Genomic DNA, 23,928 nt, shown 5'->3' on the forward strand with positions numbered 1-23,928 from the left:
TTGCCTTACGTATTGCAGTGCTCCTATGTTGGGTGCATATATATTTATAATTGTTATATCTTCTTCTTGGATTGATCCTTTGATCATTATGTAGTGTCCTTCTTTGTCTCTTTTCATGGCCTTTATTGCAAAGTCTATTTTATCTGGTATGAGTATTGCTACTCCTGCTTTCTTTTGGTCTCCATTTGTGTGATATATCTTTTTCCAACCCTTCACTTTCAGTCTGTATGTGTCCCTTGTTTTGAGGTGGGTCTCTTATAGACAGCATATTTAGGGGTCTTGTTTTTGTATCTCTTCGGCCAGTCTTTGTCTTTTGGTTGGGACATTCAACCCATTTACATTTAAGGTAATTATTGATAAAAAGGTCCCGTTGCCATTTGCTTTGTTGTTTTGGGTTTGCGTTCGTACAGTCTTTCTGTGTTTCCTGTCTAGAGAAGATCCTTTAGCATTTGTTGGAGAGCTGGTTTGGTGGTGCTGAATTCTCTCAGCTTTTGTTTGTCTGTAAAGCTTTTGATTTCTCCTTCATATTTGAATGAGATCCTTGCTTGGTACAGTAATCTGGGTTGTAAGTTTTTCTCTTTCATCACTTTAAGTATGTCCTGCCATTCCCTTCTGGCCTGAAGAGTTTCTGTTGAAAGATCAGCTGTTATCCTTATGGGAATCCCCTTGGGTGTTATTTGTTGTTTTCCCCTTGCTGTTTTTAATATTTGTTCTTTGTGTTTGATCTTCATTAATTTGATTAATATGTGTCTTGGGGTGTTTTACCTTGAGTTTATCCTGTTTGGGACTCTGGGTTTCTTGGACTTGGGTGGCTATTTCCTTCCCCATTTTAGGGAAGCTTTCAACTATTATCTCCTCAAGTATTTTCTCATGGCCTTTCTTTTTGTCTTCTTCTGGGACTCCTATGATTCAAATGTTAAGTGTTTGACATTGTCCCAGAGGTCTCTGAGGTTGTCCTCATTTCTTTTAATTCTTTTTTCTTTTTTCCTCTCTGCTTCATTTATTTCCACCATTCTATCTTCCACTTCACTTATCCTATCTTCTGCCTCAGTTATTCTACTGTTGGTTCCCTCCAGAGTGTTTTTGATCTCAGTTATTGCTTTATTCATTATTGATTGACTCTTTTTTATTTCTTCTAGGACCTTGTTAAACATTTCTTGCATCTTCTCAATTCTTGTCTCCAGACAATTTATCTGTAACTCCATTTTGTTTTCAAGATTTTGAATCATTTTTACTATTATTATTCTGAATTTTTTTTCAGGTAGACTCCCTATCTCCTCCTCTTTTGTTTGGTTTGGTGGGCATTTATCATGTTCCTTTACCTGCTGAATATTTCTCTACCTTTTCATCTTGTTTAGATTGCTGTGTTTGGGGTGGCCTTTCTGTAGGCTGGAAGTTTGTGATTCCTTTTATTGTGGAGGTTGCTGCCTGTGGATGGGGTTGGACGGGTGACTTGTCAAGGTTTCCTGATTAGGGAAGCTTCTTTCAGTGTTCTGGTGGGTGGAGCTGGATCTCTTCTCTCTGGAGTGCAATGATGTGTCCAGTAGTGAGTTTTGAGGTGTCTATGGGTTTGGTGTGAGTTTGGGCTGCCTGTATATTAATACTCAGGGCTATGTTCCTGCGTTGCTGGAGAATTAGCATGGTATGTCTTTCTCTGGAACTTGTTGGCTCTATGATGTTTTTCTCTTTCTGACTTTCTTCACTCTGTGTGAGTCACTAGATCTATCCACGACTCTGCAAATGGCACAATTTTATTCCTTTTTATGGCTGAGTAATATTCTATTGTATATATGTACCACATCTTCTTTATCCATTCCTCACTGATGGACATTTAGGTTGCTTCCGTGTCTTCAGGTGGCACTAGTGATAAAGAACCTGCCCCCCAATGAAAGAGATGTAAGAGAGGTGGGTTCGATTCCTGAGTCTGAAAGATACCCTGGAGGAGGGCATGGCAACCCACTCCAGTATTCTTGCCTGGAGAATCTCATGGACAGAGGAGCCTGGCAGGCTACAGTCCATAGAGTCACAAGGGTTGAACTCAACTGAAGCTACTTAGTTCATATGCACACACATGTCCTTGCAAATAGTGCTGCTGTGAAGATTGGGGTGCATGTATCTTTTTGAATTATGATTTTCCCTGGGTTTATGCCCAGGAATGAGATTGCTAAGTCATATGGTATTTCTTCCTCTATGTCTTTAAATATTCAACAATTTAGTAGCATTCTAATAGGGCATTGAATTGTTTTTCTCTGGGTATATGTGCAGGAGTAGGATTGCTGGATCATATGGTAGTTCTAGTTTCTGCTTTTTAGGAATCTCCAAACTGTTCTCCATAGTGGCTGTATCAATTTACATTCCCACCAACAGTGCAAAAGCATTCCCTTTTCTCCATACTCTCTCCAGTGTTTTTTATTTTATTGATGGCCATGCTGATTGGTGTGAGCTGACACTGAATTGTAGTTTTGATTTGCACTTCTTTAATAGTTAGTGATGTTGAGCATCTTCTCATGTGTTTGTGAGCCATCTGTATGTCTTCTTCAGAGAAATGTCTATTTAGGTCTTCCACCCCCCCCCTTTTTTTTTTGATTGGGTTGCTTGTCTTTTTGATATGGAGCTGCATGAGCTGTTTGTATATTTTAGAGATTAATCCCTTGTCAGTTGCTTCATTTGCAAATATTTTCTCTGATTCTGAGGGTTGTCTTTTCATCTTGTTTATGGTTTCCTTTGCCGGGCAAAAGCTTTTAAGTTTAATTAGGTCCCATTTGTTTATTTTTGTTTGTATTTTAATTACTCCAGGAGATGGGCCAAAAAAGATCTTGCTGTGATTTATGTCAAAGAGTTTTCTGCCCATGTTTTCCTCTAAGAGTTTTATGTGTCTTAAGTATCTAGCCTTACATTTAGGTCTTTGGTCCATTTCGAGTTTATTTTTGTGTATGGTGTTATGGAGTGTTCTACTTTCATTCTTTTACATATAGCTTTTCAGTTTTTCCCAGCTTATTGAAAAGACTGGGAAGCTTTGAGATTTGACTGTTAGGGCAATTGGTATGAATGCCTATTGGCAGCTGGTTGTTAAATCAAATTATTATATCTAGAAAGGCAGTGGATTAAGCTAGGTTGGATGTTAGCTTCAGCTAACTTTCTCAGGAAAAGGTCACTTACCTGATAACATTCCAGGTTGTCCAGGGTTGACTCATGGAGCATGAGTCCTATCACTCATTCTGTAGGCCATGTTGTTCCTTGACAGGGATACTGGCAGGTAGAGCTATGTGAAAGGACCATGATATACTCTGTCTTTGTGTACAGAGTCTCATAGCAGTGTAAATTGTTTATTTGTTTGAAAATAATAGTCTCCATGAATATACCTTAGGTGCACCCTAAGGTATTAGAGTTGCAAAACTCAGTTTCATAAAAATAATATAACCTTATGAGGTTGGGTATTTTCTCATTCTCATTAGTGAAACTAGTTTTTCCATCATCACACAATTAGTAAGCCAGAATTTGAGCTTATGCTTCTAATTCCATAACCTACACATTGGTTTTTTCTTTATGTAATATAGCATCTTTGAGTCTGGGTTAATATTTCTTCTATTCTTTCAATAGACATTTTTCGAGTACCTGCAATCTCTTAGGTACTATGCTGGATCCTGCAGATAAAAATTAATGAACATGATTCCTATAGTGGAGATGCTCCTATTTAATTGTGATAGAAATTAGGAATACTGTAAAAAATGATAAAATGTGAAGCTAACTATCCATTGTGATAGAAAATTGGAACAGGCACCATGAAATCAGGTACATGATATTCCTGGAGAGAATAATTGTTGTTGTTAAGTTGCTAAGTTGTGTCTGACCCTTTGCGAGCCCATGGACTGCAGCATGCCATGCCTGCCTGTCCCTCACCATCTCCTGGAGTTTGTCCAAGTTCATGTCCATTGCATTGGTGATGCCATACAACCTGCTCATCCTCTGCTATCCTCTTCTGCTTTTGCCTTCAGTCTTTCCCAGCGTTAGGGTCGGTGAACAGCTGACTCATTGGAAAAGACCCTGATGTTGGAGAGAATAATAGGAGAATTTGTTTTTATCAGGGATGTGGTCCCTTAGAGAGGAGAGCTGGAGAGTACCTAGGCATTAATCGGGTAAATGTTAAGGTGGTAGAGGCAAAACCCTGGCATCAGATCAGTCATTGAAATTCCAGGAACTGAAGGGAAGGCCAGAGTGATCTCAGGGGTGAAGAGGAGGGAGAGAGCCCATGGAAGTAAGATTCTAGATGAGGCCTGAAAGACAGTAAGAGGCCAGACAAGCAAAGTCTTTGGGTCCTAAAAAGTATCTTTAATCCTAGAGGTAAAGGAAAGTCACTGAAAATATATGAGTGACAAAGTCAGATTTTTTTTTTTAATCTAAACAGCTCTTTTCATCTCATGCAGACAGGATTGGCAGACAGCCAAAGTGTGCTTGGGGAAGACCAGCAGGAAACTGTAGAGCTTACAAGGCCAGATATGACAAAGCGTGGATTAAGTGATGATGTGAAGATGGAGCGTGGAGGAGGGGTTAAGTGGTTATGAGGTAAAAATCAGTGATGGACTGAATATGGTGTCAGGAGAAGAAAAGCAAGTTGGATAATTGATGGCAGCATTCACTGTGATAGAGGCCCTGCAAGCAGATCTGATTTGGGAGGCAGATTTCAAGTTCAATTTTGAACATGTTGGGTTTGGGGTTACTTTGAGAGAGAGAAGCAGAAACAATAAATTGACATTTAAACCTATTATTTTGTAGCCTAGAGGAGAGGCCAGGGCTGAAAATATACCTTTGTGTATTATAAGTATGGAGGTGTTTAATGACATCATGACCATGGGCGCCATTGTTTAGGGAGTTAGTAAGGAGTGATAAGAAAGCAGAGCCTTGAACCATGCCTTGAAGAACTTCATTTCACAGCTGTTTGAAGGAAGATCAACTTACAGAGGGTGTAAGAGTATCACAAAAGATAGGAGTGAAACCATTAGCATCATGAAAACAAAGGGAAGATATACTTTGCTGAAGATGGAGTGACCAGCGATGTCAAGTAATACGGATTTTAAAAAGTTTTTTGGAGTTATTGACATGATATTCATTGGTGATCTTAGCAAGAGTTATTTTTTTGTGAAGGATATGGAAAAAGACAGATAAGAGCAGGGTGAAGAGTGAGTTAGGGCTGTGAAACTGGCCTCAATCAAAATAGACAAGTCTTACAGAAAGAGAATAGCAAATAGAATATGTCGTGTTGGGGAAAGGTTTTTTGTATAAAATGAGAGAGACTTGAATATGTTTAAAAGTCATTGGTGAAAAGTTAATTGATAGGGAGTGGGCAGTCATTTAGACGAGAAAAAGGATCATGGGAGAAGGGGAATAGGCAGGAAAGGATTTTCAGAGATGCCTGTGTTTGCATTCTTGGTATGAAGAAGATAAAGGAGTTCCCCACCTAGGATTTTTGTTTTCCTGTAAAGCACGACAGAGGATGAGATGGCTGGATGGCATCACCGACTCGATGGACATGAGTTTGAGTAAACTCCGGGAGTTGGTGATGGACAGGGAGGCCTGGCGTGCTGCGATTCACGAGGTCGCAAAGAGTCGGACGCGACTGAACTGAACTGAAAGCACGACACAGTATCTTTGTCTATGAGGGAACAGGAAGATTGAGGAGGGCTGAGGGAACTTGAAATATGGTAGTTGTGGTGAAGAGTGTGTGGGAGTCGTTTTGAGTAAGTAGTGGGATTCCTGGTCAATATCAAGGGTTCATTCTCCAGAAACTTCAGAATATTCATCTTATGCTGTTAAGTACAAAAAAAAAAAAAAAAAACAATCCACGCTATATCCATGTTTTGTGAAAAACCCATGCTAACAACATCTATATAAGTAAGAGGAAAGTATTTGAGAAAGGTGGGAAGGATTTTTTTTAAAGTGATTGATTTTCAGACTGTTTTGGGAGACTGGAAGGAAAATATTCATTTGAACATAAAAATGTAAATTTTTTTTTTTTTTAAAAATGTAAATTTTAAAGAATCTCTGAATGTGTGTATACTTATTAAATGAACCAGCTGAAGGGAAAAAGTTTCTTTTTCACATGAGAAAAATTGACCAGTTTATCTTGTTTAAGCATTGAGGCCTGGGTTGAATTAAACATTAGAGATTATTTTAAAAGGATATCAGGGTTTGCATAAAACTGTGCACTAAGGTGGCTGGATTTTTATTTTTGCTGTTGATCAAGGATGTTAGGTCTTTGCAACTTCCCTATCCATTCAAGAAGATGAACAGATGTTTCTATGAATGTGAAACTAAGCAAATCCAGCCTCCTTTTCTAAATGGTTTTTGGCTGAGGAATACAAGGGACAAACACCTGGAGATTAGAAACATGTCTCTCATCAGTAGAAATGCTTCTTTTTAATGAGTTGGCCTCAGTTGGCTAACAGAAATTGCCTAAGTGTGAAGCTTTTCATTTCTTGTGTGTAGAGTACACGACCACATATGTTGGTGGGAGCACAGGAGCATATACAAAAGGAATTTTTTCCCCTCTTGAACAATTCTTGTTTGGCTAGGGAGGGAAAGTATTCATACAAAAGTTACAAAAGAGACCTTCAGTAACTTCACAAATTCAGGTGTTTAAGGAGATGGGCAAAGGCTCAGAGTAAGACAAGGAAGAGATAGCAGAAAGACCTCATAAAGGAAGATTTGGGAATAAAGATATCAGAGATTTAGCTAGATTAAGGCTCAGATCTATTAACTGCTTCTAATGCACAAGCACTCTCAGGAGATTCCCATGGAGAATCACGTGGGAGATTTTAAGGGCCAGCCTGAGAGTGACGTGTATCCCTTCTGTCCCATAGCACTGGCCAGAAGTCAATCACACTGCCCAATGTAACTGCAATAGTGGCTGGGAAGTATACGGGCATCCCAGGAAATATTGTGGGTTTGGTTCCAGACCATGACAATAAAGCAAGTATTGCAATAAAGTGAGTCAAATACGTTTTTAGTTTCTCACTGCATATTATGGTTATATTATCTATTAAGTGTGTGAGAGTATTATGTCTAAAATCAACCCCCAATGTATACATCTTAATTTAAAAAATGCATGCCTGTGTGCTAAGTCACTTCAGTCATGTCCAACTCTTCACGACCCCAACTCTATAGCCCGCCAGGCTTGTCTGTCCTTGGGATTTCCCAGGCGCGAATACTGGAGTGGGTTGCCATTTTCTTCCCCAGGGGATCTTCCTGACCCAGGGATTGAACCTGTGTCTCTCAAGTGTCGGGCATTTGTAGGCAGGTTCTTTACCACTGCTGTCATCTGAGAAGTCCCAATGAAAAAAATACCTTTCTGCTAAAAAATGCTAATCGACACCTGAGCCTTCAGTGAATCATAATCTTTTTGCTGATGGAGGGTCTTGCCTCAGTGATGATGGCTGCTGATTGATCAGGGTGGTGGTTGCTCAAGGTTGGGGTGGCTGTGCCAATTCTTTAAAATAAGACAGCGAAGTTTTCCCAGTGATTGACTCTTCCCTTCACAAAAGTTTTCTATGTAGCATGTAATATGGTTTGATAGCATTTCACCTTTTGGTGTCAATCCTCTCAAACCCTGCTGTGGCTTTATCAACCAAATTTATTTAACATCCTAAATCTTTTGTTGTAATTTCAACAATCTCCACCAGTAGTAGATTATATCTCAAGAAACCAGTTTTTTTGCTGATCAATAAGAAGCAGTTCCTCATCTCTTATAGTTCTATCACAAGACTGTGAAATTTAGTCACATCTTTAGGGTCCACTGCTAATTCTAGTTCTTTTGATGTTTTTACCACATCTGTAGTTACCTCCCTCACTGAAGTCTTGAACCCCCCCAAGTCATCACATAAGATTGAGATCAGCTTCTTCCAAACTCCTGTTAATATTGATATTTTTACCTCTTCCCATGAATGATGAAATGTTTTTATTGGCATCTAGAATGGTGAATCCTTTCCAGGAGGTTTTCTATTTACTTTGTCCACATACATCAAAGGAATCACTACCTATGGCAGTTATGGCCTCACAAAATGGTTATCTTAAATAAGATCTGAAAATGAAAATTTCTTCTTGATCCATGGGATGCAGAATGAATGTTGTATTTGCAGGCAAAAAAACAACATTAATCTTGTTATACATCTCCATCAGAGCTCTTGGTTGACAAGGAGCTCTGTGAGTAAGCAGTAATATTTTGAAAGAAGTCTTTTTTTTTTTTTTCCCGAGCAGTTGGTCTCAACAGTAGGCTTATAATAGTCAGTAAACCACTTTTTCAACAGATAGGCTGTCATCCAGGCTTTGTATTTCCATTTATAGAGCAAAGAGTAGATTTAGCATAATTCTAAAGAGGCCTAGGATTTGCAGAATGGTAAATGAGTATTGACTTCAACTTAAAGTCACCAGCTGTATTAACCCCTAACAAGAGAGTCAACTTATCCCTTTTAGCTTTGTAGCCAGGCATTGATTTCTCTTCTCTAGCTATGAAAGTCCTAGATGGCATCTTCTAATAAAAGGCTGTTTCATCTCCATTGAAAATCTGTTCTTTAGTGTAGCCATCTCCATCCACTATCTTAACTAGATCTGGACTACTTGCTGCAGCTTCTACATCAACATTTGCTGCTTCACCTGGCACTTTTCTGTTAAGTAGATAGCTTCTTTCTGAAATGCTGTGACCAGCCTCTGCTAGCTTGAAAGTTTTCTTCTTCAGCTTCCTCACCTCTCTCAGCTTTCTTGGAATTAAAGAGAGTTAGGGCCTTGCTCTAGACTAGACTTCAGTTTGAGGGAATGTTTTGGCTGATGCGGTTTTCTATCCAAGCCACTAAAACTTTCTCCATATCACCAATAAGTGTTTTACTTCCTTATTATTTGTGTGTTCACTGGAGTAGCAATTTTAATTTCCTTCCAGAACATTTCCTATGCATGCATAGCTTTTGTTTGCCTCAAAAGCTCTAACTTTCAGTCTATTTCAGCTTTCCACACAGCTTCCTCCCTGAACTCAGTCATTTCTAGTTTTTGATTTAAAGAGAAAGATATGCAACTCTTCCTTTCACTTGAACACTTAGAAACCACTGTAGTATTAACTGGCCTAATTTCAATATTGTGTCTCTCAATAGGGAGACCTGGGAAGAAGGAGAGATCCAGGGGTGCGGCCAGTCAATGGAGTTGAAATGTGTGCAACATTTATAGATTAAGTTCACTGTCTTATGTGGGTGAAGTTAAGTTCACTGTCTTTGTGGGACCTCAAAACAATTGCAAGAGTAATATCAAAGGTTATTGATCAGATATCACTACAACAAATATAATAGTAATGAAAAAGTTTGAAATATTGTGAGAATTGCCAAAAGGTGACATAGAGACAGGAAGTGAGCCAATGCTCTTGGAAAAATGGCACCAATAGGTTTGCTTGACACAGCATTGACACAAGCCTTCTATTTGAAAAAATACAGTACCTGAGATACACAATAAAATGAGGTGTGCCCACAGTTGAGCTGTGTGCCTGAGAAGATGTAGGTTTGTTTAGCATCTAACCAGTCTCTGCTATGTGCCCATTGGAGCATCATAGAAGAAATTTCAATCCCTCTTCCTCAGTCATAGACTCTTTAGACTTCCTCCCTCGGGGGAGATACCTGATCAGTTCTACCAGGAATCATTCATATGTGACTGTTCCCAAATCTTCTACCACCTGGCCATTATTTTTTAGCAGACATTCTTGGTTTTTATTTTTCTTCTTGAAATGAGATGTTCACAGTAAAATGTAATTCTCTGGATGTTCAGTTCAGTTCAGTCACTCAGTCGTATCTGACTCTTTGTGACCCCATGGACCACAGCACGCCAGGCCTCCCTGTCCATCACCAACTTCCGAAGTCCACCCAAACTCATGTCCATTAAGTCGGTGATGCCATCCAACCATCTCCTCTGTCATCCCCGTCTCCTGCCCTCACTCTTTCCCAGTATCAGTGTTTTTTCCAGTGAGTCAACTCTTCACATCAGGTGGCCAAATTATTGGAGTTTCAGTTTCAACATCAGTCCTTCCAATGAACATTCTGGACTGATCTCCTTTAGAATGGACTTGTTGGATCTCCTGCCATCCAAGGGACTCTCAAGAGTCTTCTCCAACACCACAGTTCAAAAGCATCAATTTTTCGGTGCTCAGCTTTCTTTATAGTCCAGCTCTCACATCCATATGTGACTACTGGAAAAACCATAGCCTTGACTAGACAGACCTTTGTTGGCAAAGTAATGTCTCTTCTTTTTAATATGCTGTCTAGGTTGGTCATAAATTTCCTTCCAAGGAGTAAGTGTCTTTTAATTTCATGGCTGCAATCACCATCTGCTGTGATTTTGAAGCCCAAGAAAATAGTCAGCCGCTGTTTCCACTGTTTCCCATCTATTTGCCATGAAGTGACAGGACCGGATGCCATGATCTTAGTTTTCTGAGTGTTGAGCTTTAAGCCAACTTTTTCACTCTCCTCTTTCACTTTCATCAGGAGGCTCTTTAGTTCTTTTTCACTTTCTGCCATAAGGGTGGTGTCATCTGCATATCTGAGGTTATTGATATTTCTCCTGGCAATCTTGATTCCAGCTTGTGCTTCCTCCTGTCCAACATTTCTTATGATGTACTCTGCATTTAAGTTAAATAAGCAGGGTGACAATATATAGCCTTGATGTACTCCTTTTCCTATTTGGAACCAGTCTGTTGTTCCACGTCCAGTTTTAACTGTTGCTTCCTGACCGGCATATAGGTTTCTCAAGAGGCAGGTCAGGTGGTCTGGTCTTCCCATCTCTTTCAGAATTTTCCACAGTTTATTGTGATCCACACAGTCAAAGGCTTTGGCATAGTGAATAAAGCAGAAATAGATGTTTTTCTGGAACTCTCTTGCTTTTTTGATGACCCAGCGGATGTTGGCAATTTGATCTCTGGTTCCTCTGCCTTTTCTAAATCCAGCTTGAACATCTGGAAGTTCACGGCTCACGTATTGCTGAAGCCTGTCTTGGAGAATTTTGAGTATTACTTTACTAATGTGTTAGATGAGTGCAATTGTGCAGTCGCTTGAGCAATCTTTGGCATTGCCTTTCTTTGGGATTGGAATGAAAATTCTCTGGATGGGATTCCCCCAAATGCTGGTAAAGTAGGATTATTTTGTTTGATTTCATAACTATAAGGCCAAAGAGAGGGTCAGTGTTGGGAAGACTTCCCATTGAGAGGCAGATAATGGAATCCCACAAAGAAGATCATTTGAAGGATGAAAGGGGTTGCTAGGATGCCATTTCTATAGGGCAGCTGTATCAAGCATTTGTGGTTATAGATTATTCTTACCTACTTTTCAATGAAGAAAATAAGTACATGTACACACAAATTAACCAGTTCATTTCTATAAAGTTTAAAGTGAACTCAAGAAGAAAGAAATGCTTTCAAATATTATTACATTTGTGTTAGATTTTGGATTTAAATGAGGAAGAAACACCAAGAATTTCTATATTTAAAATCTTTTTATTGCAATGTTACCCAGTCCACTGGTCCTAAAGTGTTGCATTCAATGATCTAGCCAGTAATGAACATGCTTAAATGATGTGTAAGTGAGTTAGCATTGTTTTGTGGAACTAAAAGTTGTCCCCTTACATTGTCACATCAATTAGATAAGAAACTATTGATGTCTTGCCATTTCAACATATCCCAGTGGCCTGAGTCCCAGATGTCTACATCTAGTGACCCTTGAAGAGAGAAATAATGTATCTTTTCTTTCTTTCTTTTTTCTTTTCTTTTGCAGTAGTTGTGCTTTCACTATTCTCTACTGAGAAATATTATAACCTAAGGCAAGTACTCATTCTTATCAGAGGAAGGAATTTATTAAAAACAATCTATGTCTAAATTCTCAGAAGAGAGAAAACCTATGGATCTCTCTGTATAATCTACCAATCTGCTTACCTATTTCAAATATTTTTTCCTAAATTGAGTTTGTAATATCAAGGTTTCAGGGTACAGGATTTTGTTTGTTCAGTGGTTTATGGCTAGACTTGTGAACAGTGACTACCAGGCTTCTATTTTTCCATAAATGTGGTTGCTCTTGGGTGTTGGCATTGTAGAAAACAGAATTCATTAAAATTATCATTCAAATTTAGTTCCTGTTACAATTCCTGTTTCTTCTTGTCACCAGGTTGTCTCTAAGGAGAAAGATGCCAGAGGAGGGGCAAAAACATTTGTACATAACATAAACACTAATACACAAACACTGATTTGTGTATCAGTGTCTTTTTTTCTTGGTTCTCCCCTATAAGATTTAAGTGATACTAACAGATTTTCAAGGGGCACTTTAGAATAAACAAAACAGTGAGTATCTAGGCAGAAAGCCATAAACTTTTAGGTCTCAATATGTTTATAACACATATGAAGACAGAAATACAGAAACAATGTAAATAACTATATTCTGCTTGGTTATTATCTGTCAAGTTATTATTTTTCAGGGAAGAGTTTAACCATAAATGCACCATTGAGAGGAAGAACAGTAGAATATTGAGGGCAAATGGTGATAGTGGTGGGGTATCTTTGTTACCTAGGAAAAAACACTGAGAATCTAGGGGAACTTTCAATTTTGAATCCCTGTGCTCTGTCACAGGGCATTTGTTTTGCTGATGGAATACTCTTTGGGTATCCGGGAGAAAAATGATTGTAAAGACTACAGATGTAATTTTCTTCTTTGGCTTTTCCCATAATACCATAAATATGAACCATGCGGAGCTAGGGTGTAACATTCATTGAAAAATATCCTAAACTGCACTTTGAACACATCGTGGCCTCTATGGCATCATTTAGAAACTCAAGCCTTTGTGGGGTTTCTGACTTTTCTTTTTTTTTTTTCTTTTTTTCTTTTAAATATGGAACGCTTCACGAATCTGCGTGTCATCCTTGCGCAGGGGCCATGCTAATCTTCTCTGTATCGTTCCAATTTTAGTATATGTGCTGCCGAAGCGAGCACTGACTTTTCTATCTATATGATGGATTGGTAATCTTATAATAGCATTAGTTTTGTGACCAGTTACCAAAGATTTGTTATTTTAGAAAATTGGGCTATCGTTAAACGTCTACAGCAAGATTAAAAACAGCCCAGAAAAGTGTGCGATAGGATAGTTTAGAAACCTCCTCTCCTGGATATTTGGTACTATGGAATTCAACAAGGAATGTTGGACACTTCTCAAAATAAAAGTAATTTAAATTCAGTCTTACAAAAGGTTATGTTATAGAATATATTGAAAAAAAGGTTAGTTGGAAAGTCAAACATGTTAAAATTTGGCATTTACCAGGCTTTTGGATATAAAAGTGCTCCTCATATGTCAGGGCAAAATTTATATTCTCTTTTCCTCAATAGCATTTTATGAGATTAAATTTTCCTGTTCTACATAAATAGAATAGAAACATCTCTCTTTGTAAGTGTCATGAAAATAAGAAATGGCCTCTGTACAAAAAGATTCTTAAAAATTTCTCCTTGCTATATCATTTTGGTTAATTTAGGGGGCATAATTTGTGGGGACATTATGATTGTTTTTCTTTTAAAAATTTTTTATTGTTATTTTAATTGGAGAATAATTGCATTACAATGTTGTGTTGGTTTCTGCAGGGCAAATCAGCCATAACTATATATATATATATATCACCTCCCTACTGAGCCCCGTTCCAGCCCCTCATCCCACCCCTCTAGCTTGTCAGAGAACACCAAGCTGACTCCCCCCTTGCAACACAGCGGCTTCCCACTAGCCATCTATTTCACCCATGGTAGTGTATATATGTCAATGCTGCTTTCTCAATCCATCCCACCCTCTCTTTCCCCTGCTGTGTCAACAAGTCCAAAGAGAATTTTCTCTTTTCTACTTTACTGACACAGGTCTATCTAGTCAAAGTTATGTTTTTTTCAGTAGTCATGTATGGATGTGAGAGTTGGACCATAAGAAAGCTGAGGGCCATAGAATTGATGCTTTTGAACTGTGGTGTTGGAGGAGAAGATTCTTGAGAGTCCCTTGGACTGCAAGGAGATCCAACCAGTCCATCCTAAAGGAGATCAGTCCTGAATATTCATTGAAAGGACTGATGCTGAAGTTGAAGCTCCAATACTTTGGCCACCTGATGCGAAGAACTGACTCATTGGAAAAGACCCTGATACTGGGCAAGATTGAAGGCAGGAGAAGAAGGGGACGATAGAGGATGAGATGGTTGGATGGCATCACGACTCTATGGACATGAGTTTGAGCAAGTTCTGGGAATTGGTGATGGACAGGGAGGCCTGGCATGCTGCAGTCCATGGGGTTGCAGAGTTGGACATGACTGAATGACTGAACTGAACCAAAGCTAGTGCGATCCTGAAAATAGTGGAAGTGTTAGTCGCTCAGTCGTGTCCAACTCTTTGTGACCCCATGGATTGTAACCTGCTGGGCTCCTCTGTCCATGGAATTTTCCAGGGAAGAATACTGGAGTGGATAGCCATTCCTTTCCTTAGGGGATCTTACTGACCCAGGGATTGAACCCAGGTCTCCTGCATTGCAGGCAGATTGTTTTACCATCTGAGCCATTGAGGGAGCCCAGGGTGATGCTGAGACAGTGGCAAATGAAGCATGAGGAGGAAGGAAAATGATGGACTAGTAAATGCAGACAGAGTTGATGCACATCCATAGTTCCAGTAGCATGATTGATGAGCTGCTTAATTTCAAATGGTTTGTCTTGCTGAATTTGGAGTCTAGCCTCTGGCACTTAGCCTCTTCCTTTGTGACTTGAGTATTTTCTGGGCGTGTACCTGCCAGTTTTCTTCATAGCTTGTTGTGATTTATTTATCTTAACATTCTTCAGTGATTTGAAATGTCGCATTTTCTTATACTGAAATTTTATACGGTACATATTTAGCATATGAATCTTTGGCATCTAATCTTTTTCTTGCAATCATTTGTCTTTCTTTTCTGAAGCTGGTATTGTGTTTTAATTGTTATAGGTCTCTAATACTCTTTATTATCTAGAATGGCGTAACTCCCATTATCTGTTTTTCCTTTGATATTTTAAGAAAAAGAGTGACTATGATAAATAATTCTGCCTTTGTCTTACTGTTTTAAGTATTTGTATCGCTTAGTTGTAAACTTGTCAGTTTCTTTTAATTACGCTTTACGTAAATATTTAACTTATGTGAAAGTGTTAGTCACTCAGTCATGTCCGACTCTTTGCAACCCCATGAACTGTCACCTGCCAGACTGCTCTGTCCATGGAATTCTCCAGGCAAGAATGCTGGAGTGGGTTGCCATTCCCCTCTCCAGGGGATCATCCCAACCCAGGAACAGAATCTGGGTCTCCTGCATTGCAGGCAGATTTTTTACCATCTGAGCTACCAGTATATGCTTAGTCGCTCAGTTGTGTCCAACTATTTGTGACCCTGTGGACTGTAGCCCGCCAGGCTCTTCTGTCCATAGGGATTCTCCAGGCAGAAATACTGGAGTGGGTTACTATGCCCTCCTCCAGGGGATCTTACCAACCCAGGGATCGAACCTAGGTCTCTCACATTGCAGATGAATTCCTTACCATCTGAGGTACCAGGGAAGCGCTATCAGCAACCAGGGAAGCCCCCAAATACTTTCCTTGTATCTTCATCTTAATACAAGTAAGATAAGTATGTCTTTTAAAAAACTATCATTGCCAGGTTTGCTTTCAGATTTAAAATATTTAGGTAAAATGGATATGGCAGCCTTCCATGTTTATGTTGTTAGACGTAGTGTACTTTCAAAATAATTTGCTTCTTAAATAGTCTATACCTTTTTCCTTTTTTAAAGACAGATTTCCTAAAAACTTTTTATGTGTATGTATATATTATGGGCTTCCCTGATAGCTCAGTTGGTAAAGAATCTGCCTGCAATGCAGGAGACCCCAGTTCAATTCCTAGGTCAGGAAGATGCACTGGAGAAGGGATAGGCTACCCACTCCAGTATTCTTGGGCTTCCTTTGTGACTCAGCTAGTAAAAAATCCACCTGCAATGTGGGAAACCTGGGTTCGATCCCTGGGTTAGGAAGATCCCCTGGAGAAGGGAAAGTTGACCCACTCCTGTATTCTGGCCTGGAGAATCCCATGGACTGTATAGTCTATGGGGTTGCAAAGAGTCTGACATGACTGGGTGATTTTCACTTTCATATACATATATATGTATAATATACATGTGTATGTATATATATATATATATACACACACACCGCCCCCCCCTACATCTTCTTTATTCATTCATTCATTGATGGACACTTAGGTTGCTTCTGTATCTTGGTTATTGTAAATAAAGCTTCAATGAACATAGCAGTGAATATGTCTTTTTGAATTAGTGTTTTCAAATGTTTTTAATAAATACCCAGAAGTAGAATTCCTGGATCTTATGATAGTTCTCTTATTAATTTTTTGAGGACTCTCCATACTGTTTTCCATGGTGGCTGCACACCAACTTACATTCCCGTCAACAGCACTTGAGGATTTTTCTCCACATCTTAGCCAACACTTGTTATTTCTTGTCTTTTGGATAATAGCCATTCTAATAGGTGTAAAGTGATAGCTTATTGAGATTTTGATTTGCATTTACATAATAATTATTAATGTTGAAATCTTTTTTTGGTTTCCTCGTTGTTATTGAGTTCTGTGAATTCTTTATATATTGGATATTACTCTATATCAGATAATTATTTGTCGATATCTTCTACCATTTTTTAGGTTGTCTTTTTGTTTTGTTGATGGTTTCCTTTGTTGTGCAAAAGCTTTTCAGTTTGATGTAATCCCATTTGTTTATTTTTCTTTTGTTTCTCTTTCCTAAGAAGACATACTTAGTAAGATACTGCTAAAACTCATGTCAAAGAGCATATGGCCTATGTGTTTTCCTAGGATTATGGTTTCAGATCTTACATTCAAGTCTTTAATCCATTTTAAATTGATTTTTGTGTATGGTGAAAGATAGTTGTGTAGTTTCCTTTTCTTGCACGTGGCTGTTAAATTTTTCCAGCATCATTTATTCAAGAGACTATCATTTCTCCACTGTATGCTCTTTGTTCCTTTGTCATAAATTGTTTATAATGTGTGAATTTATAGTGGGCTTTCAATTCTGTTGCACTAATCTATGTATCTGCTTTTTTTCTTTTTTTACCAGTTCCATGCTGTGTTGATTGCTGTGGCTTTGTGAAATAGTTTGAAATGAGAGTGCGTGCTACCTCCAGGTTTTTTTCCCCACAGGATTGCTTTTGCTATTTGGGATCTTTTATGGTTCCATATAAATTTTAGATTTTTTTTGCTCTATTTCTGTGAAAAGTGTTCTTGGGATTTTAATTAAAACTGCATTGAATCTGTAGATTTTTAAAGGAAATATGGACATTTTAGCCAAATTAATTCTTCCAATCCATGAGCATGGAATATCTTTCCGTTTATTTGTGTCTTCTTCAGTTCTTCCAACAATGTCTTATAGATTTCAAAATACAGGTCTTCCACCTCCTTAATTAAATTTATTGCTAGGTAGTTTATTCTTTTCATTGTGATTGTAAATGGGATTGTTTTCTTAATATCTCTTTCTGCTACCTCATTATTAGTGTATAGAAATGCAACAGATTTTTGTATGTTCATTTTGTATCCTACAACTTTACTGTGTTTGTTATTTTTAATATTTTTTTTGGTGGAGTCTTTATAGTCTTCTCTGTATAAAATTAACTCATTCACAAATAGTGACATTTTCACTTCTTGCTTTTCAATTTGGATGCCTTTTATTTCTTTTTCTTACCTAATTGCTCTGGCAAGGACTTCCAATACTATGCTGTTAAGAATGGCAATAGTGGATATTCTTGTCTTATTCCTGATTTTAGTGGAATAGCTTTTTGTTTTTTCACCACTGAGTATGATGCTAGCTGTCATATGAGTTTGTCATATAAGGGCTTTATTATCTTGAGATATGTTTCTGCTATACTGATTTTTTGAGTTTATCGTAAATGGATGTTGAATTTTTTCAAATACTTTTCTGCATCTATTGAGATGATCTTATGGTTTTTATCTCATTGCTCCTTTTTCTTTTATTTTTATTAATTCATTTTTCTGATTTTCCTTAGCTTTTTATTTTATTGATCTTTTTCTAGCTTATTAAAGGAATATCTGCTTCTGTGTTTATTTTTATTGATTCATTATTACTACTTTTCTTATGGTTTATTTTATTGAATTTTATTGAAATCTACCAGTTTATCAAATGAATGCCTTGTTCATTTATTTTCATTCACTTTTTTTTCATTCATTCACTTTTTATAAGACGCCTAACTATCATGATTCCCCCCCCCCTCGAGTCCATCTTTTGCCACAATCATTAGGTTTTATGTTCTTAATGTTAAAATAGTTTGTAATTGGAATTTTGATTTCTTCTTTAGTCTGTGCCATTTTGGAATATTTTATTTTAAATTTGCCTTCTATGTTTTTATTTTTAGATTATCTTCTAATATTAATTTCTGTTGTGTTTTTGTGTATGTGATTCACATACTTGTGCATTGTGAGAGCAAATAGATTGCGTGAAGTGAAGTGAAGTGAAAGTTGCTCAGTCACATCCGACTCTTTGTAACCCCATGGACTCTACAGTCCATGGCTTTCTTTAGGCCAGAATACTGGAATGGGTAGCCTTCCCTTATCCACGGGATCTTCCCAATCCAGGGATTTAACCCAGGTCTCAAACCCAGGTCTCTCACATTGCAGGCAAATTTTTTACCAGCTGAGCCACAAGGGAAGCCCAGTAGGTGGCCTGCATGATTTTTATGTTTTATAACTCTGATATTTTTATCTGTTCCTAATATATGATTTTTTTTTTGCTATATTGAAATAAGATTAAAAAATCCTAGTATATTTAAAGTGTACATTGTGATGATTTTATATGTATATGTTATAAAGGATTCTCATAATACAGGTTATTTAGCACAACTATTATATAAATAAATAATAAAACCTTGCAATATATAGGATGGTCATTTGCTTTCAGCTTGCTGAAACTATTTTTTGTTGCTATTTCAATGAATTTGACCTCTTGTCTAATAACATTTTGAAAATTAAATTATAGAATTGTTGTGGAAATGATTTTATTTTTCCTTTATTCTCAGATCTATGTGAAACTTCTCAGAGGTAAAGGGGAAAGGAATCTTACAGATCTATCATTGCAATGGGCAGTCATCTTTAAAATGGATATATGTGTTACTGGTTGGGAGAGGAATTGAACCTTAAATTATCTGATAAAACCTAATCGGCTTTTTACATTTTGGGAGAAAGTTCCCCCTTTAGATGTAATTATGGGAAAGTATATTGAGATTTGCATTTCAGATCCTGGAGGGATGCACACACTCTTTTTTGTTTCTAAATTCATGAGAAACATAGTAACCAAATATTGGACAATCTTGTAAATCTTGTTTGCAATATGACTATTATTTCTAGGCAGCAAAGAGTTATGACTCTTTGAGAAAATCTAGATCCTGTTGAAAAATCTAGATCCTTGTTGTGACAATTATTGTATAACTTCTTAGGAAATGTATCTTGTGAGCCTTGATAATAAATCACAACTGAGACCCCAGGAAGAAAAGAGAAGAATGTGCATTCTGCTGCTTTTGGATGGAATGTTTTGTACATGTCTGTTGGGTCCATTTGGGCTGTAGTGTTTTTCCAGTCTGCTGTTTCCATATTGATTTTCTGTCTGGATGATCTATCCATTGTTGAAAGTGGGATATTGAAGCCCTAGGCTGTTTCTGTGTTGTTGTCTATTTCTTCTTTCAGTTCTGTTAGATTTGTTTAATACATTTAGATGTTCCAATTTTGGGTGCATATGGATTTACAATTGTTATATTCTCTTGATGAATCAACCCCTTTATCATTATGTAATGACCTTCTTTGTCTCCTGTTACAGTTTTGGGCATAAAGTTTCTTTTGTCTGATACAAATATAGTTACCTCTGCTGATTTTTTTTGTTTGTTTGTTTTCCTTTTACGTGCAATAACTTTTTCCATCCTTTCACTTTGAGCCTTACTGTCATTTCACTTTTGTCCTTGAAACGGAAATTAGTCTCTAATAGGCAGCATATAGTTAAGTCTTTTTTAAAAAAAATCTGATCATCTATTCTGTGCCTTTTGATTAGAGAATTTAATCCATTTATATTTGAACTAATTATTGTTAGGCAAAGATTTACTGATGCCATTATTAATAGTTTTCTGGTTGTTTTATAGTTTCCTGTCTTTGCGTTTGTCTCTTGCTGTCTTCCTTTGTGAAATGTTGATTTTCTGTAGCAGTATGATTGATTCCCTTCTCTTTTAATTTTGTGTATTTACTGTAGGTAACTACTTTGTGCTTTATGAGGCTTAAATAAAACCTAGATATAATAGTCTGTTTTAAAATGATAACTACTTACATTTGATTGAATATGAAAACTCAACACATTTATTCTTCACACATATATTTTATGTTTTTGATGTCAAAGTTTACCTCATTTTATTGTGTATCCATTAACAAGTTATTTTAGCAATACTTATTTTTTAATACTTATGTCATCAACTTTTATACTAGAGTTAAGTAATAAATACAGCCCTATATTACAGTATTATAGTTTCTGATTTTGACTATACACTGTTGAGTCTTTAACAACACAATTTGAACTGCATGGGTCCATTTACACATGGCTATTTTTTAGTAGTAGATACTACAGCACTATACGATTTCTGGTTCATTGAACCTGCCAAACAAGAAACATCATTTAGAGGGCAGATTTTAAATTATACATGGTTATCCCTTCAACATTTTTCAAGGGTCAACTGTACTTACTTTTATCATTGTGTCATATATTTTCAGAAGATTTATTGTTACTTGATAACATTTTAAAATTTCAGCTTAAAGAACTCATTTAAGCACTCCTTACTCTTTCTTGTAAGGCAGATTTAGCAGTGAGGAATTCCTTCAACTTTTGTTTGTTTGGGTAAGTTTTTATCTCTCTTTCGTGTCTGAAGGGCAACTTTGCTGGGTAAAATATCTTTGGTTGGTAGTTTTATCTTTCAACAATTTGAATATATTATCCCACTTTTTCCTGGTTTGCAGAGAAATCTGCTGGTAGCCTTATAGGAGTCCCTTGTATGTGAATACTTTTTTTCTCTCACTGTTTTAAATTTGTTTTTCTTTGTCTTTGATTTTAGGCAATTTATTATAATATGTCTTGAAGATTGTTTTGAATTAAAATTTTAGGAACACTTAGGAGCTTCAAGAACTTGTATGTCCAAATAGCTTCTCAGTGTTGAAAAGCTCTCAACCTTTGATTCTAAAATAAAACAGTGTGCCTTTTTTGTTCTGCTGGGACTGTCATAACCTATAGATTGTTTCTCAGTAGTATTCTGTGCCTCATATAGCCTTTATTTACTTTCTTCATATTTTTTCTTCCTTTTTTTTTTTTTTGACTCTGGTGGTGGTGGTTTGTGCTAAGTCATGTCTGACTCTTGTGACCCCATGGACTGTAGCCTGCGAGACTCCTCTGTCCATGGGATTCTGCAGGCAAGAATACTGGAGTGGGTTGCCATTCCCTTCTCCAGGGGATCCTCCCAACCCAGGGATTGAACTCAGGTCTCCTGCTTTGCAGGCAGGTTCTCTACCAACTGAGCTATGAGGACATTTAAATGATCTGTCTCTCCTTCACAGATTCTGCTTGATCCAGTCTACTGTTGATACTGTCTGTTGTGTTTTTTTTTTTTTTTTAATTTCATTTTTTGTATTATTCAGCTCCAGAATTTATTTGGTTCTTTTTGTGATTTACATATCTCTGTTGAACTTCTCATTTTGTGTGTGTATTATTTTCCTGATTCCGCCGAACTCCTGGATTTCCACAAGAGCTCTCTCATTCCTGGGTTATTGTCAAAAGTGGTATTCTTTTAAGGGAGGATGATATTAATAGAAAACTCTTATTCAGCCTTATTGGTGATGTCACCAGAACTAGCATATTTTAAATTTCTTTTGCAGGTGAAGATTTTTAATCTTATTTGAAATCTTATGGATTTTTTCTTTATTCACTAGTTAAAAAATGATGATTTAAGTCTTACTCAATTATTTTAAAGTTAGATAGGAAAAGAGAAAAGGGTATTAAAAAAGAAAGATTACAAATAAATGAAAAATAGATGACTGAATTGATACTGAAGATGGTGATTTTAAGGACTGTTTAACTGTTCTATAAGATCTGATAACCAGTGAAGTTGCTCAGTCATGTCCAACTCTTTGCGATCCCATGGACTGTAGCCTACTAGGCGCCTCCATCCATAGAATTTTCCAGGCAAGAGTACTGGATTGGGTTGCCATTTCGTTCTCCAGGGGATCTTCCTGACCCAGGGATAGAATCCAGGTCTCCCGCATTGCAGGCAGATACTTTCATCTGAGCTACCAGGGAAGCCCATAAAATCTGATAAGGAGAAAGTAAAAGATAATTGAGAAGAAGTGGAAAAACAGAGATTGTATTTCAAAGTAGATCGTTACTCATTTATCTTTTTTTCTGGATCCATGAGTCTCCTTTCTCTGAGGATGCTAATTTCTTTCTGAAATTTTCTTTCGGCTTCTCCAGTAAGAAAGCTTTTAGAAGTTTGTTCTGAAGTTTTGGAGCATTGTTCTCTCCCTTGTTATATGCTTAATTTTTTTTTTCTTCTATTTGAAGAATGCACAGATTGAGCAGATTTTCCTTGTTTTAACTTCTTTTCTACGTTTTCTACAGTAATGGTGATGAAAATTCCAATGTTCAGTTTATAGTTTTAACGGGCGTTGTTTTCATTTCAATTAGCATTCTCTGACAGTTTTTAAGGTACTTCCCTTCAGTTGCAATTTGATCTTCTTTCAGCTCCCATAGTCTGATCTGTTTGTTACTCTAAGGAGAAGTTATACATGGTATCTGTAATTCCCCCCAAGTCAGGGTTATTCCTCTGTGCCTTATTCACCTGTTCTTTCCACTTCATCCACCAAAGTTTGTACCTATGCAGGCTAGTCTTTCTAGAATATATACTACCAGCCTCTTCCCCCTACTTTGTGTTCTTTTTTTTTTCTCTCTCTCTCTTAAAGATGATAGGATGATGAGAGAAAGAGTATTTGCCTCAAAAAATAATTCCTAAAGCCAAGAACTCTGAACAACTCTCTTATAAAGAAAAGAAGGATGTATTCTTAATTTTCTATGTCTTTGAGCCTGGTGACTTGAAGTGAAAATTGAATATTGCATGGTATCATTAAATTCCCTTTTGGGTTTTCAAACTTAGTATCTATCTATTCCTTATAGATTATGGAATTGGTTTTCTGTTAGTTTGCTTTTAAAAGTTGTCTTCAATGGTTTTAGTGATAAGCATTGAAGAGTGTTAGCCAGAAACTATTTGAACTTGAACCTCCTATCAGGAAGCTGAGGAAAAAACAGTATTTTACTTTTGTTTAGAGATTGAACACTAATAATTTAATTTTTGAGCCTTTATTTCTGCTTGGAATTAAAACACAATTCTATGTGTAATATTAAAATATGAATTCAAAATAGGATTTTGAATTCAAGTACAAAAAGAACTAGAAACTCGAGGAATACATTATTTTGAATGTACATTTGAACTAGCTGAAAATCCTACTCTAGAGCTGAATGCGCTAGAAGCATGTTAATCACATCCATAAAAATGAGTAATTTATAACTGGAGTGGGCGTCACACTTGGAACATCTTGAAGTTGTTTCTTCTTTGGATATGCCAAATTAAGCTTGCATTGAAGCTATATTGTGTTAAGATTTTCACAATAAAGTAACAGTGGCATTTCCTTAAATAGATATTTAAAGTGGCTTAAATAGATATTCTCTCCTATAAATAAAAATGCTTTGGCTTATAAGAAGGTGAACCTACTGACCTTTGTTTATAGATTAATACCA

The 23,928-nt window shown here is 37.0% G+C and overlaps 1 protein-coding gene and 1 non-coding gene across 2 annotated transcripts in view; one reads left to right on the top strand and one right to left on the bottom strand.

Moving 5' to 3' along the window:
- PDE4D (phosphodiesterase 4D) overlaps window positions 1-23,928 on the top strand; it is a 1,564,000-nt gene that overhangs the window by 170,088 nt on the left and 1,369,984 nt on the right. The window lies entirely within an intron of this gene.
- Window positions 12,889-12,995, bottom strand: LOC122684018. The gene has a single exon (XR_006337914.1). It is a non-coding gene; the product is annotated as a U6 spliceosomal RNA (small nuclear RNA).

Source organism: Cervus elaphus, chromosome 25, assembly GCF_910594005.1.
Source record: "Cervus elaphus chromosome 25, mCerEla1.1, whole genome shotgun sequence".
In the NCBI taxonomy this organism is placed as follows: domain Eukaryota; kingdom Metazoa; phylum Chordata; class Mammalia; order Artiodactyla; family Cervidae; genus Cervus; species Cervus elaphus.